This window comes from Pinus tabuliformis, chromosome 5_1, assembly GCF_031772625.1.
Source record: "Pinus tabuliformis cultivar Carrire ecotype Pingquan chromosome 5_1, CPIR1, whole genome shotgun sequence".
Taxonomy (NCBI): domain Eukaryota; kingdom Viridiplantae; phylum Streptophyta; class Pinopsida; order Pinales; family Pinaceae; genus Pinus; species Pinus tabuliformis.
This window is the reverse complement of record NC_142305.1, coordinates 232,407,626-232,424,275: the sequence shown is the minus strand read 5'-3', so window position 1 is coordinate 232,424,275 and position 16,650 is coordinate 232,407,626.

Sequence of the window (16,650 nt, the reverse complement as noted above, 5' to 3'; positions counted from 1 at the left end):
CGTCGTCGTAGGAAGGTAAAAACGTACGTTCCCGATCAGCTATTAGCTGAATGGTTTATCAAGTCGTTACTTCCTGCCATAACGAAAGATGTGGCGAAGGGGGGAGTCGTAACGGAAGAGCAAGTTATCGCTCGTGTGCAATATCTAGACTTGGTCTATGCTCAGTTTGGCACGCTCTACGACAAAATACCTGACGCCCCTAGACCGGAATTCTCAATTCCTCCTCCTCCTAAATCAAACAATGACTCTCACGCAGGCGATGGCGTGATTGGCACGACAAACGCGAAATCGACAAAGGCCAACTCCAAGAAGGCCCGTAAGATTTCAGATCAAAATGCAAAAGACGAAATTCTTGCTTCGGAAGTAAATGTCGTATCAGCAGATAAAGGCAAAGAAACCAAACAACCAGGAAGCAAGAAAAAGCAAAGCAAAGGGAAGAAGAAGAAACAAGGAGAGTCATCTCCTGAAACAACTTCTTCAAACCCTCCTGGAGATAGGAAACCACCCCCCTTCGGGTGTCAGATATGTGATGAGAATCACTGGACGAAAGAATGTCCATACAAAGCTGAGCTTAAAAGATTCTTTAAGAGTTCACAAACCTCAGCTGTGTTAACTGACCCGTTTCCAAATCCAGGCACAAATCTGGTTGATAGTGGAAATGCTTCCCCGTCGCAAGTGCTTATGTTGTCGATTTCCAAGCAACAAAATGATGCTTTGATTTCAACAAGGAACAAAGATTACGGGAATCCGCAGCTGTCGAACGGCAAGGAAAAAGATCAACCAAGCAGTTCGACAACAACTTCGACAGAAGTTGTACCACCCATCATTCCTGAATTAACAATAAAACCGCCAAAGGGAGTAGTACACAAGTCGACATTTAATCCTCGCGCCAGAGCAGCGCAGCATTATAACATAGTGGAAGATTTGGCCCAATCGCCATCTGCTATGTCGACTCTTGAAGTACTACAAAATTTCCCATCCCAAAGGCAGGCTTTGTTATCAGCCATTGGTGGGGTTGATCCTAAGGATTCCAATCTTGTATCCTTTGACCACAAAGGATATGATCCTCAGTTACCAGCTCAACTAGCTTTCCTTATCCAAGTGAAAACCCTCATTAAAACTGTTCATCAAACAATTATTGATGAGGGGGCATCTACATGTATTATGTCGATGAGTTGCTGGAAAACTTTAGGATCTCCAACCTTGTCGCGATCCTCGACAACATTAAAAGCATTCGACGGAAGGACATATACCCCATATGGTATCCTAAATAACTTGAAGGTTGAACTAGGGGGAAAAACAGTAGAAATAGATGTTGAAGTCATCGATGGGAATCTTGATTACAACATCCTACTAGGAAGACCGTGGATCTATGCCATGGCAGCTGTTGTGTCGACCTATTTTAGAAAGATTGCATTCCCCTTTCAAGGGGGGATTACGATCATCGACCAACAAAACTTCCTCCTTAATGGTTCACAAGTTACAGGAAGCATTCCCATGATCCATGGAAGCCCCCATTTGCTTCAGAATATAGGAGTAGGCCTACTAAAAGGTCCTATACTAATGGGAACTTTCGCTCTTCCACCTCCAATGGACATGGCGGAAGTAGCATCGATAGGTACCTGCAATATGATATCTTCCACGAAGATCTCAAAAGACGATATCAACATGGATCATGCAATGGTTTTGCCCCCAAGCCCAATAGAAATATTGTAGCAATCAATGTTTCTGGCATGGGAGGTGAACCCAAATCAACGCTCGTCAAGCGTTTGGGTAGATAGGTCTACAGAATATGGTACCCCTTTAGATCCTTGGTCGCGAGTGCATGGAACCGACGAAGGAATTCTACAATCAATGTTGATTGAAGGGGCACCATGGAATGATTGCCACCATCGTTCCCTTCTTCCAGAATATGAAGAAGATACTAAAGGTGACCTTTATCACCCTTCAGTTTTTGAATTTCTATCAAATACTGTAAACAAGGTGGATTCCGAGCGAAACTTATCCAATATTGAAGAGACTATAGCCATAAATATCTCGACTAAAACAAATGTTGTAGAGAATATTTATGTCAGCAAAGGTTGTTCTCCTTCAGAACTGGAAATATATAACTCTCTTTTTCACGAATTTAGAGATGTCTTTGCTTGGTCGTATGATGAAATGCCAGGCATTGACTCGAGTATCGTTGAACACAAAATTAAGATGTATCCAGATGTCAAACCGGTACGACAACGGCTCAGGCAGGTGCACCCTAAGAAAGCCGTTGCCATTAAGGCAGAAGTTGAAAAACTTCTCCATGCTGGTTTCATCTACCCGGTTCCTCTAACCGATTGGGTATTGAATATTGTCCCTGTTATGAAGAAACAAGGGACAATTAGAGTGTGTGTCGATTATAGGGATGTAAATCAAGCTTGTCCGAAAGACAACTACCCTACACCCTTCATTGACCAGATAATTGATGAATGCACCGGATGTGAAATCTTTTCATTCATGGATGGATTTTTCGGGTATAATCATATAAATATCCGCCCACAGGACCAGTCAAAGACTGCATTCATTTGTCCGTGGGGCACATTCGCATATCGAAAATTACCCTTTGGTTTAAAGAACGCAGGGGCGATGTTTCAGAGGGCAATGAATTATGCCTTCCATGACATCAAGAACATCGTTCAACCATACCTCGACGACCTTCCGGCTCATTCGCGAAAGCGGACTGATCATCCGCAGCATTTAAGAGCGATATTTCTACGTTGCCGACACTACAAGATACGACTCAATCCGCACAAATGTGTATTTTGCGTCAGTTCTGGTCGTTTACTTGGCTTTGTAGTCTCCAAGGATGGGATTCGTCTCGACCCTTGCAAGGTCCAGGCAATCATCAATTTGCCTCCACCTTCAAATTTGCTTCAGATTCAGAAACTCCAAGGGAAAGCAAACTTTCTGAGGAGGTTCATTCCAAATTACGCTGAACTTGCTAAAGGTTATACACGTCTTTTGAAAAAGGAGGTACCCTTCGTTTGGGATCAGGTTGCGCAAGCTTCCTTTGATGCTTTAAAGGATTCCTTAATAAAATCATCATTAATGTACGCACCCGATTATCAAAGAGACTTTAACCTGTATCTGGCTGCAGCAGATACGACCATCGCAATGGTTTTAGTCCAAGAAGTTGATGGAATCGAACACCCTATATATTATTTAAGTAGAAACTTAAATGATACAGAAAGTAAATATTCTTATGTTGAAAAACTAGTGCTTGTAGTTGTTCAAGCGATACAAAGGTTTCGACACTATGTCCTCTTTCGGAAAACTACCATTTTGTCTGATTGCAACCCCATGACTTATATATTGTCGCGACAGTTGCTGGGGGGCAAATATTCAAAATGGATAGCAATCCTTCAAGAGTTTGATCTGGAATTCGTAAAATCCAAATCAAAGAAAGCTCTAGTTTTCGCAGAATTATTGTGCGATCTCCCATCGTCGTCCAACGATGAAACATCCGAAGAATCAATCGTGGACGAGAATTTGTTTCTGATATATACAAGCAATGAATGGTATGGAGATATAATAATTTATCTCCAAACCAAAAATTTCAGGCCTAACACCTCTCGCTCAGAACAGAAACGTATACGATACCAAGCAAAAGACTACATGATCGTCGGTGATATGCTTTACCGTCGTGGTATCAATACAGTTCTGAGAAGGTGCCTCACCCATGAGGAGGCTGAAAAAGCCCTGAATGAGTGTCATTCAGGCCCGTGTGGGGGGCATCAATCTGGATACTTCTGGCCAACCATGTTCAAAGATTGCATAACCGCAGTCAGAAGTTGCCATGCTTGTCAAAAGACCACCCGCACCTTTACAGCCAATAGTTGCTGTTGGGCCTTTCGCCAAATGGGGCATCGATTTCATGACATGTAACCCCACCTCGACCGGGGGGCATGGGTATATCATAGTCGCCGTTGACTATTTTACCAAATGGGCCGAGGCGATGCCTACATTAGATAACACTGGTGAAACAGCTGCCCTTTTCTTTTTCAATCATGTAGTCGCCAGATTCGGCGTACCACAGGCTATAGTTACGGATCATGGATCACATTTTCGCAATCACATGATGGTTGAATTAGCTGCCAAGCTAGGGCTATCTCACGACAGCTCTACCCCGTATTATCCGCAAGCCAACGGACAAGTTGAAGCAATCAACAAAGTCCTAAAGCGTATGTTGCAAAGGATGATCGGAGTTCACAAAAGAAGGTGGCACCTAATCCTGTACTCAGCCTTGTGGGCTTACCGAACATCGGTAAGGAATGCGACCGGGTTCACGCCTTTCCAACTGGTATACGGCCTGGAAGCAGTCTTACCAGTCCAGTGTGAAATCTCGTCTCTTAAACTCGCAATTGATCTCCTCCCCGGAACTTTAGAAGAAGAGGCTCGTTTCTTGGAATTAATCCAATTGGATGAAACCCTTCGTGATGCCGCTTTGGCTAACGAAGCCCATAAGAAACGAGTCAAGGCGCGGTTCGACAAAAATGTCAAACCTCGTGTCTTCTCAGAAGGTGACTTGGTCTTGCTTTACGACCAAGAATCCGATAAATTGGGAGCAGGTAAATTTAATTCTTTATGGATGGGCCCCTATATTGTTAAACGAGTGTTAGCGAAAGGAGCCTACGAGTTAATGGATTATGACGGAATTCCACTGGCGCAACCCCGTAATGGGTTGTACCTCAAGCGTTACTATGCTTAAATAGTAACCAGTATGCTTTTGTTGTATTTTGTTTTCGCTAAAGTGTTTGTTTTGGTTGAGTAATCCACCTTTTTACATTTATTGCAGATGTCAAACCTTTTGGAGACATGTGTTGGATATGCCGACAGAGCGAGTCGTAGTTCGCGGAACCTGTCCTCCGCAGCCTGGGCCATTTTTTATCCAAGCGGCGAGTTAGTAAGTTTCAGAGGTGTATGTATTGGGCAATCAACGAATAAAATCGCTGAGTATAGCGCGTTGATAGAACTTCTCTCTGATGCCATCACCCATGGTATACGCCGACTAATCGTCAGGCTAGACTCACAACTCGTAATACTACAACTCAATGGTATATATTCCATCCGAAATCCAGCCATTTATCGCATGTTCCTAAGAGTTAGGATTTTGGAAAGACAATTTGATTTAATTCAATACCAACATATTTCCAGAAACTTAAACACATTAACCGACTCATTAGCGAACTATGTGTTAGATAGACATTTGTGACATTTATAAAAAGAAACGCATCATCAATGTTGTACATGTGGATCACATAACCCAACCAGAATAAAACCCCGAAAATCAAAATATATATATATAAGCTGTTTAGGGTTTACATATAATGTTCTGTAACCAAGACAAAATCGGTCACATGACCCAAAAACTCAAAATGCTAGGGGGCACCCTAGTCTAGTGATGCTCATGATAGCACGTCACGGCCTGTGCGATCATGCGTAAGAGACGAGTCCATCGTCTAGGCACACCAGTAGTATGCTGCTGCAACTATAAAGGTAACTCATCGATCCTCACATCTGGAATGCCGAGAGTAAGGCTCTCAACCTACTCCTGCACATCTGTGAGGGTCTCGGCCACATCAAGGTCACGAAGAATAACCCTCCCGGCAGCCTCTCCTGCTGGGGCAGCGGCTGGCGCTCTCGGGCGAACTGCTGGACGAACAGGACCAACATCTGCACGCACACATGAGTTTGATTAAAGTCTTGATAGAATAAAGCACAAGGACATTATGAATAAAAACAGTAAACAGTGATATGGTCGAAGATTTTACCAATAGCGCCCCACTGCTCGCCGTCCGGTAGTACTAAATCCGGATCACCCCGGAAGTCCATGCCAACATATGGATACTCAAAATAGACCATCTCCTGACGCTCAAACCACCTGAAGAAGGTATCAGAAAAAGAAATCTGAGATTGACCAGCATGCCTAGACATGTGGTCAATCCATATCTGCATGTGTGGTTCAGTAGGAGAAGGCAAGTCGAGTGCAATGTGTTGTGGCTGCATCAGTGGTATCTTCTCCAAAGCAAAGGCGGTCAAAATAGAACCGAACCCAAAGTTCTTCAGCCTCCCATCCTTTACCTTGGTCAACTGACTTTTCATCTGAAGAAGTACTGCATCACACCAGTTGAATATTTTCGGTTGGAGGCACTCCAAGGCATGCTGCATATAAGATCTGTTGGCCACATGAAGAGACGCACTACCAGCCATCCTACCAATAGTGTACAGGATAGACCTAAGGGACCTGTTAGCAACCTCACAGATAACGATCTTGTCGTCTTTACTCGGTTGAGATCCTTCCCTGCAATACTGGCGGACATAATCTCTCACAGAGTCACTCACTCGGGCCGAACCTGACAAAGAGATAGGGGCACCCCGCCTCGACAAGCCAGTCAAGAAGTAAATGTCTACTACGGTCAAGGGGATAGATTTGCCCCTAATCTAGAAAACTTGGTTGATAGGATCCCAAGCATCGAGCAAATACTGCAATAGGTTGATCTGTTGTCTCATGCTAGAGATGCGGAAGAACTTCAGCAGACCACAGTTCCGCAGCGCGTTCACCGTAACCGGATCATGTAGGGCAATCATGTCCTCTTCTTCATGTTCTCGTTCTCACCATGTAAGGGTCATTTTGCTCCAATATCTCTGAAAAACAAACATGAGATTAGTTAGATCCTGATTTTGATGAGAAACAAGCAAAAATTTTCATCAAAAACTGTGCAACAAAACCCTTTTCTGCGCCCAGTGCACCTGCCCAATGTTACACCTGCATTGAAGGTCAGACTGCCTTCATGCTGCTTGACATTCAGCGCAGGTTTCGAATGCACAAGGTGCGCTGATGGCAGAGCAACCCCATCAAACCCCGGGGGCTCAGAAAAACAGGAAATCAAGAACAAAATGCAGAAAGGAAACCATGAAATGAAAGAGCTCAGGTTTAGCTCCTACCTCATCCAAACGGCGCCGAGAATCGTCCACAGAATCTCCCGAAATCAGCTGATGAAAATCAAGGGGGAAGAGGCACCTCCACAGCTCCAACGAACCAAGTTCAAATGAAATGGTAAAATGAGAGGTAAAAACACTTTTTAATTGCTTTTTACGTAGTTCAAAGTGAAATATTAAGGTTTTAATCTCATTTTCAAGCAAATGTTATTCATTTCTAACTAGTTTGATGCAGCAATTGAGGGTACAGTACTATCTTTGAAAAGAGCAAAGCTATTTATGGTAAAAATCAAAATTAGACCATGTTATCGAGCAATTTTAGCACATAGTTCATGCTCGTTAAAAAATAAACATAAGATCGAGCAGTTTTAGCACATAGTTCATGCTCGTTAAAAAATAAACATAAGACCGAGCAGTGTTTTTCCGCGTTTAAGCTCGTTAAAAAATGAACTACCCTCCAGTAAATAACCACCGTGAATGTAACATTATCAGCCACTAAAGCCTTGGTCGTGTTTGCACGTCACCTCCACTTTTCCATTGGCCGATCATTCACCTCCATTTGATTGTTTACCCATTTTGAGGAACAGCTGCGAAGAGTGATTTCATTAGCCATCCTTGTGACACTGCCGTGATTGGAAAATTCCAACCCTTACCTGGAATCAGCTGCTACCCATTTTATCACTCGTTCCTCAAAAGACGAGTCTTCTTTGAGCTCTTTTCATCTGACTCGTAAAATATGAATAGATTGCCGAGTTTTGGCCTTCCAGCTCGTTAAAGTGACCGGAAGTGCTATCCCTCCTTTAGATTTTAATCTTTTTGGACCTAAGGGATTATTGCACAAAAAGATCGAGCGCTTGTTTTGTTCGGCTCGTTAAAACTATCGAAAACTCATCCCTTCTGTATTGTTTTATACTTTTTCGGACTTAAGGGATTAGATGACGAAAAAGGACTTTTGGAGTTAACTTTACGTACCTTTTTAGACTCTCTAAAAATGAAAAGGGACCGAGTTATCTTTGTCGTTAAACTCATTAAAAAACATTAATAGCGAAGGGAAAATTATAGAACAAGCATATGTTATCGTCCTCAAGCTTGACAAAAATAAAGAGGTACTGGTCACCAATGACTGGGGAAAAATTGGGAAGAAACTCAAAGAACTTTATTGGTAGCAAGTCGCTCTTGAACATCACACTTCCACTCCGTGCCAGAGTCGGGTTTGGTTGTTTCATTCACCGGTCACATCGCCATGGTCTCGCCATACCATCCACCTTTGGGGTAAATGCTACCAATCCATCACACAAGTGTCGCCGATATGTTTAAGAGAAGTCATCCAGAGAAGTCAACCATGTCCCATCCACTACCATACATTATCCTTCATTCTTTCATGACCGCCACCTTGAACTATATATCATCAGATTGTTTTCACCTCCATCAAAATCATTTGCTCCGTTCCGTGTCACTGATGTGGGATACATTAAGGCCCTCCTTTGACGGATCGCTTCTTGTCGACATAAGCTCATTATCCAAGAAGTTGATCTAGGGACACCCCATTCAGTACTTTGAAGCTTGCATGCCTCAATGGCAAGTTTCTCACTTCCGGCGACAGGTATACATCAATGACCTTCGACCGAAAGATTTTGGGTGGTGTTCGACGCCAAGTCCTTTATTCACACCACGCAAATTGTACTGCAGTACCTTGAGGGTCATTATCATTATCGGTGATTCCTCTCGCGCTTGTTAACGGTTTACCTCATTGACTGGTAATCAAGCGATGTCTTTCCATGTTCGACTTCAGAACATTTCTCACATGGATCGACTTGTACTTAGAGTGAAGATCGAACGAGTTTGAAGACCCCGGATCTAGTTTCATCCATCCAGGCTGCGATATATATTCAGGAAAAATAAAGACATTGACATGTACAGCATTGCAGCACAGACAATCATCCTACCAAAGGATGATGATTTCAGCAGGATCATCAGTCTATCATCAGACAATTGTCTGTCCTATGTACACAAAAATGAATTTATAAAGCTGAGCATGGGAATGCCCGCCTCAGCTAGATCATGAAAACAGTATGAAAAATAATGTATTGTATTGTATCTTATTACAGGTATCCTCCCAGCATTGGATGAACTTCGGATCCTCCTAATAAAGCATTTCACCCGATAAACGACCTCATACTTTAGGGGGCAACTGTTATAGACATTTTTTTGCCTTACAGCTATAAGCATGAAATGTCCATAATTCAAGGGATCCAAAGTCCCTAAATATGTTGTTACAGCTCCTAAAGGAACAAGGTCAACCAATGACAGCTTCTCCCAGAAGTTCTCCACCAAAAACCACTCAGAAACAGTCAATTCAGGATCAATTCAGAGGCTCCACTAGCTGCCTGCGTTGAAATGCAGAAGTTACACTGGCTAGGTGCACTGCAACGCAGGTGGAAGCACTACCAGGGTGCGCTGAGCGGGAAATGACAAATGGCAAGCTCATTCAACGAGGTGGAAAGACCCTGGAAGCTTCCAGAATCTTCTCCAATGACACTTACCTCAATGAATTCGACTAATGATGAGTAAGAGGTTCTCAACCTCCAAATGGAAACAAGAACTGACAGAGAGAAGCCACAAGTCAAAAACATAAGCTGACTCATCCTCTCTGCTTACATCTATATATGGATCTCTCACCCAGAGGTTCAAGGAGGCTGGAATTTTGTACTTTGCAGAGAATTGTTGTTGGTTTGAGATTGAGATTAGTACATTGGGTGATTCATGCTTTGTTGGAGGAGAGGAAGGGATTCCTTTGCTGGGAGGTAGATGCTGGATCGGAACTCACTTGGTTGTATCTCCTCTTGGACTTTATTATCATATCAATAAACTATTTGAGTTTCTCCTACATGTTGTGTATCAATGATGTTTTGTTATGCTTACATGTTTAGCTTAATCTCATCTTGAGCTTTTTATGAATGTATATCTGTATCTTTGTGTAGTTTCTCTCTCTTGTGATCTTGCAGGAATTCGGTGAAGCTGGGCCGGTGAAGGAGCAAGAAGCTGGGAGGTACTGAAGAGAGGAGTGATTTGGATCGGCAAACTAGCGGAAGACACAGGTTAGTTAGATCCTTCTTCCTCATTTACATTTCATAAAGAAGAATACTCAATTAGTTTACCTCGTTTGTTGCTAAGGCACTATCACACCTTAGAGTGGGATAGGGGCATTCCGAATTGGATACTTTTCCCAACAACAGAAGGGTTTTGACTATAGGTTGGGGATGACTCCTCTGATACAATCTTCAATTAAAATATTGTGAAAACTCTGACTAGGCCCTACTTGAGGGTTGGAATAAAATTATCCAAAATAAATTTCACCTCAACATTCAACTGCCAATTGTCTCAAATTTTGTGCCATCATTTGAAAAAATATTAAAAAAAAGCCTTTTCTAAAATTTTCCCCAATTCCATACAGTCGCAGAATAAACTAACGCATAATGAATGTACAGAAAAGGAGTTCCACATGACTGATTGAAAATGCATGAAATAGAGACTTAAATAGAGATCTGGATTTATCTTGAAACACAATCACAAAAGAAAATTAACCATATGAAAAAGGAAAAAATCTCTACATTTAGATTAATGTCTCTTTTTTCAAAATACATAGAAAATCACACAATTCCACACTCACTCTCGTATTCTCGAAACTATATGTTAAGTTATGGTATGTTCTATGCTTATAACAGTTTACTTATTTTCCTTATTATATTCCACAGATTAGCAATCACATGTACATAAAGTAAAGTGCAGATAGAACATCAAACGATCAACAGGAAACAAGCCAAGACAAGAGACGCAAGATGTGGGGGCTAGCCAGGGACAAACCCCACAATGTGTGGGGAAACCCTCTGATCAAATCTTCTTTTATCTTCAATAATTCAGCAAAGAGAAATAGTACAATAAATTTGATTCATATCAGCAGTAGCAAACCCTAGATCAGCAGCATCAGCATTAGCGGCTTCATCATCAAACTAGGGTAGATAATATCTCACAAACCGACCGTCAGATCAGCTTGATTCCACCACCAAAAGTTGTGGCTTACAGAAGAGGTTCAGATGAACCTACAACACAGTTCAGATGAGGAGATCTTCTAGTCCACGTAGGTCAATCTTTACTTCTGCATTTGCAACTTCAGCTTCAGTAGCTTCCTTCAAACTAGGGCAGTCAATATCTTGCAAATTGTCAGTCGGATTGACTTGATTCCACCACCAAAAGTTGCGGCTTTCAGAGGAGGTTCAGATGAACCTATAGATCTTTACTTTTGTAGTTGCAACTTTAGTTTCAGCAGCTTCCTTCAAACTAGGGCAGTCGATATCTTGAAAACCATCTGTCGGATTGACTTGATTCCACCACCAAAAGTTGCGGCTTTCAGAGGAGGTTTAGATGAACCTACTGTTAGCACTCAGGTTGTTCCCTTTGACTCCTAAGGGAATACGGCCGAGGTAACCACAGACCAATATTTGGATCACAGGTTCTAGCCTACCTGCAATCAGAGAGGGCTTTCTCTTTAGAATTTAGCTTTGTTTTAGTAATGTTTTAGGCTAGTTATGATGTACTGAATTTTTTTTTAAGTTTTGGTTGAATGATGTCTTCTAAAAGCTAAAATGTAATCTTCAGGGGTTTCAGTCCATTGGGCAATGGAGTCTGTGATTATGTGTTGTTTGAGGTGTTGAGTGAGAGTGATGAAACTGCAGGGCCATATGGGTACTCATGAAACAATTTTCAAATTGTGGAATATGGACTATTTCCAGCCAGTGAGAGGCAACTAAGAATCTTTCACTAAGCTGGTGATATGAAGGAATGAAATATTACTCAGGAGCAGATCAGAATTCCTGAAAAAGTATTTACTATGAAAGATTCAGTGTAAATGTGGGCAATTAAGAATTACACATTCATAACTAATTCTGAAGAAGACATTCATAGCAGCAGAGATTGAGTTTAGGGTGTTGATAGAACAAATCTTGAACTATTCTTTTTCTCTAATGCTAAGCCTATGAAACATACAGCATAAGTGGATTATGAAAGAGCGGAATACATAATAACATGGTTCAGAAAACTTATTGTAGCATGAAATAGCGCAGGAATCCTGTAGCAGCAAGCAAACCCATCACAACACTTCAAACAACTCAGAACTTCAGAAATTCCATTAGCTTCTTGTATTGAAAGTCTGAAATTACAGTGTAGCTCTTCAGAAGCAAAATCAACAACCCCAATAAGTTTATGCATGGGGATATATATATAATCGTTTTACAAAATATCTTAACGATGAGTCATTTGCTCAATAACTGTCTTTACCAACTTTCAAAAAATAGCAGATGCAATAGTTATTGCTATTTTAAATGAACAATGAATGACTGTTCACTTCTGTCAGAAATTCTTTGACTTTTGGGGGCAACTGGGTCGGTCGGGTGCATCGCACTGATTCTAAGTAATATGCCCTTTACTGCTTTGTCGTGGTGCGGCTATCTAAACCTCGTCATCTGCATTTGTCGGTCCTGCTTTGGTGGTCAAACTTGATTGCTGAGTTGGCTTTTTCCACTCTTTTCCCAGTCAGAGCAAATATATTAATTTTCTGAAAATGTTGACTTCTGATTGATATACAAAAATTTGGTGAACAACTTGTTTCTTTACAGCAGTGTTTGTATCATGCTCGTCCACCATTCCTGTGTAGGCAATTGGTGTCTTAGGATTATGCCAAAAGTCTCATCTGCCTCAGTATATTTGTAATAGTTTGGAGGCACTTCAAAAATATGTCTAATCTCATTCATAATAAAAAATAAATTCTCTATTTTGTCATAGAGACTCTGCCCAGATGGAGGCCCTGTTTCCTCTGGGGCACTTGCTGATGCAGTGATCTAATTTGTGGCATATGTATTGACTCTTTTAGCATAGTTTTCATGAGATAGTAACCTTCCTGCACTGGTTACCAAGCTGGGAAGACCTCTATTATGTAGTGCTGTAATTTTCTCAATGAATTTGTTCACATCTGCCTGCATCTCTTGGCACCTTCTGTCTAGTGTCTGTACATGATTTCTCAAAGTAAGCACTCTCTTTACTAGTAAAATGGTATCAGTTCTGTTAGTGATACCCATTGCTGCCAGCTGGGGGCCAGTGCGATTGTTAAGGACATTGATCATCCGGTTGGCTATTTCAGGCATATTGCCTAGAGATGCTCTTGTTCTTTGACTTTCTTTTTGGGCCCTGCCTATGAGATCCATATGTTCATGAATAGTTTCAATATATTGCCACTAATCTGTAATAGATTGACCAATATTGGCCCACAGGATTTTCTTGATTTCAACTACAACCTTATCAAGAGAGCGCTCTTTCTCCAGTTCCTTTATTTTCTTCTCAAGGGCCCTTACCTCTCTTGTTTTTTCAGCTACACTCTGCTTTGATTTATCATACTTTTCTTCAATGGTAGCCAATTTATCCTTGGTCTCTTTTAGTTCAGCCATCTGTGCTTCTAAAGCCTCAAGCTCCTTCATCATGTTCTGCATGCTTAGGTTGGGTTCCTGTTCTGATGTTGTTGCTAGCGCTGATATTCCTGTAGCTGGTGCTGAGGTCGAAGGGCCTGCCTCTGATGTTTGTCTGGTGGGAGGACTTGCTGCAGATATCTGTGATGGCTGCATTGGTAATTCAGCTTGTCTTGTTTTCAATGCTACCTCCAGTGCACTCTCTGTTTCCATCAATATTTTGTATAAACTCAGGAGTAAAGCCACCACATCCTGATCCTTCTTTTGCTCTGCCACCTCTCCAGTCTGAGGGTGAAGGGTAGCTGGCAGCTTGATATGCTTTCTCATAGCTGCTATGTCTTCATCTCTTTTCTTTAACAGTGCCTGCACACCCTTAGGGTCCTTTGGATCATGACCCAATTCTATAATGATCTCTTCCAAGGACTTGATTCTGTTGTCCTTGGCTTGAGATGATGCCTTCTCCAATTCCAGTTGAGCAGCAGTATTGTGTAAAGAATTTTGTAATTGGTGCGCCAGTAAGGTTTTATCAGCTAATGTGGAATAGAGCATCTCCCTGTTTGCCTGTGTAGCTCAATCTGATCCATTGGGTGGATGTCCTTGGCAAAAATTTTCAAATTAGTTCTGATATAATCGGCAGCTGTTTGAGGTTGCTGCATAGTAGGCCTGAAATGACTAAGAGTCATTTTTTGTTCTTGAATGTCATAAGCAGACATTAATCTCTGCTGATTAGTTGGCGCCATTTTCAATAGTTGGTTGTAGATTTGATATTTGAGGGGCTCATTCCTTTTCTTGATGTCTATGAACTGCTGCTTGATGCTAGAGTCCGCCTTAGATCGCTGCCTTGAAGAGCTCACCTCTGCCCCATGTGGCATGTCCTGTCCTTGCTGTAAGGTACTGGCTGATGTTTCAATGCTAGGAGGGGGCATTGTATCAATTGGTCTCTCTGGTAATTCCTCCTCTGAAAAGGGATTTAGCCTCTGCCTTTTTTCTCCTTGCTGATCCGCTGAAGTAGTAAGAGGAGTGTCCTCTTGCCTATCCCTTTTCCTTGTTCTTTCCTCATTAGCAGGTGTTTGTAAAATTGAGGATTCAACTGTTACCTCCTGTCTCGGAGCGATTCGCTCTTTTGTTTGTTGTTCTGTGGAGGCAGGTTCCTTGGTTGTTCCTTCCTGCTGCTCTACCTGTTGTTCCACATTTGGAGGTGACTCTTCTTGCTGCATTGTTTTGCCTTTAGCCATGTCTGCTGCTTGATCAGTCGTTTTGGCAGGCTGCTGGGGAATGGTGGATGAAGAGGCAGCTTCTCCAAGATGCTGAGTGGCTGAATACCAAACCTATCCAAAATATTCCAAGTCAATTGCCTTTTCTAAAGTCTTAATGGCTCTTTCTGCTAATTCTTCTTCAGAATAATCTTCCACTAAGGTGCCTTCCCTCCACTCTAGTTGGTTAGCATGTTTTTCAATTTCTGGAATGCTAAAATGATCATAGGTGGCAAGCCTATACTTGATTCTTCTGAGGCTTATGAAATGGTTAGGGTCATAGGGTGCCCAATAGAAGCTGGTCTTGAGGAGGAGGCCTTTTAGCATTTTGTCTGCCTCTTCCCAAGCTTCTTCCCTCTTATTAAAGATGAATGGACCCAATTGATGCTTAATTTTCAGTTGTGCCTTCTTGTTTCTGCTATGGAAGTGAATCATATCTGCATTGCCGAACTGCCTGAACTATTCTAGTGCAAAGAGTCTCATGGGAACATACTTTGGTAGCCTGTATGGTGCTAACTCACAGCCATATATTCTGATAATTGTATGGTCTTGGTAAAAATACCAATCTCCAATGCTATAGTTCTTAGAAAGCTGGAGGACTTTCTGCATATCATCAGTGAGTCTAGGAGGAGGGGAACTCTGCAGCAGTGACAAGGCTGGGTGAATGAAGAGGTCAATAAACTCACAGTAATTGTATGGTGAGTAATGAATATGATGGCAGACTGATGTCCAGAACATTACAGATCTTCTATTTCCCTTTGCATCTAGTTTCTTGAGAAAAAGAGGAAAGCCATCAGGCTGATTGTACAACAGCAGATGATATATATAGGAGCTGTACTTGAATACCCTCTCTCTCTCCAATTTCATGAACTGTTCATGAATTTTGTTGGATATAAATGTAGCATAGTCATACTGGACAGCAGGGGGTTGTCCTGGGGTAAAAATGGATAACACTACCAATGTTGTCTCATCCACAAACTCACTGGTTTTGAACCCTAGGATGGAGGATATCATGTCTACCAGCAGTCTCCCTATGTCATTGAACCAGACATGCAGATAAGGGGGAGGCTGCTTACGCTGAAATTCTGGAAGCATAAACAATTGGCCAATTCTTGTAATTTGTGAGTTGGAGAGCTTGGCACCCTACTCTAGTAAAAGTTGCATAGTAAGAGGAACCAGTGGCTTTGTAGGTTGAAACTGTAGCATTTGGTTGATGGCTTCAGGAGTAATATGGAACAAGACAGAGCCTGAAGGACTCAGAATAGCCCTTTCATTGGGGTCATAGTTTGTGCAGCACTGGTGAATCAAGTCAGGGAACTCATTGACCTGAGGGAGATAATAGATTGGCAAATGGGATTTCCAGATTCCCAGGAGGTCTGTACCATCTCTGTGTTTCTTTCTTAACTCACAAACTGTTTCTATGTGGTATTGGTTACACAGCTCCAAAGTTTCTCTCATTTGATAATATGTGTCTGCAAGGGCCAACCATTCCAAGTCCTTATGTGGAGCATTCAAAGGTCGAATGTTTAGTGCCACAGGGGTCTCCATGGTTAACTGATACTTGAAGTTGTGTTTGAACTTGATTTTCTGGGCACAACAATATAGAGCAGTGGTTTTCAATGACCAGGGCAATTGGCAGAGAGGACAAGGTAAATAGGGGTGAAACTAAGTTGAAATGCTCCTGGGAGAGATTCAAAGAGCAAATGTTGGGATTGAGAATTGATTTTTCGGTGGGTTTGTCTGGCAATGGTTTAGATTTTCAAATGCACAATAAGCTGTGAATTTGTAATAATTTGGCACAATGGGGGACCTCTGTAGGTGAATTTGGGATTACAGTGTGGAAATGAAACTCCGGTTACTGAGGATTCCTAGCAATTCCTGTGTTTTCCCTCTTTTCTTGTTTGCTTTAG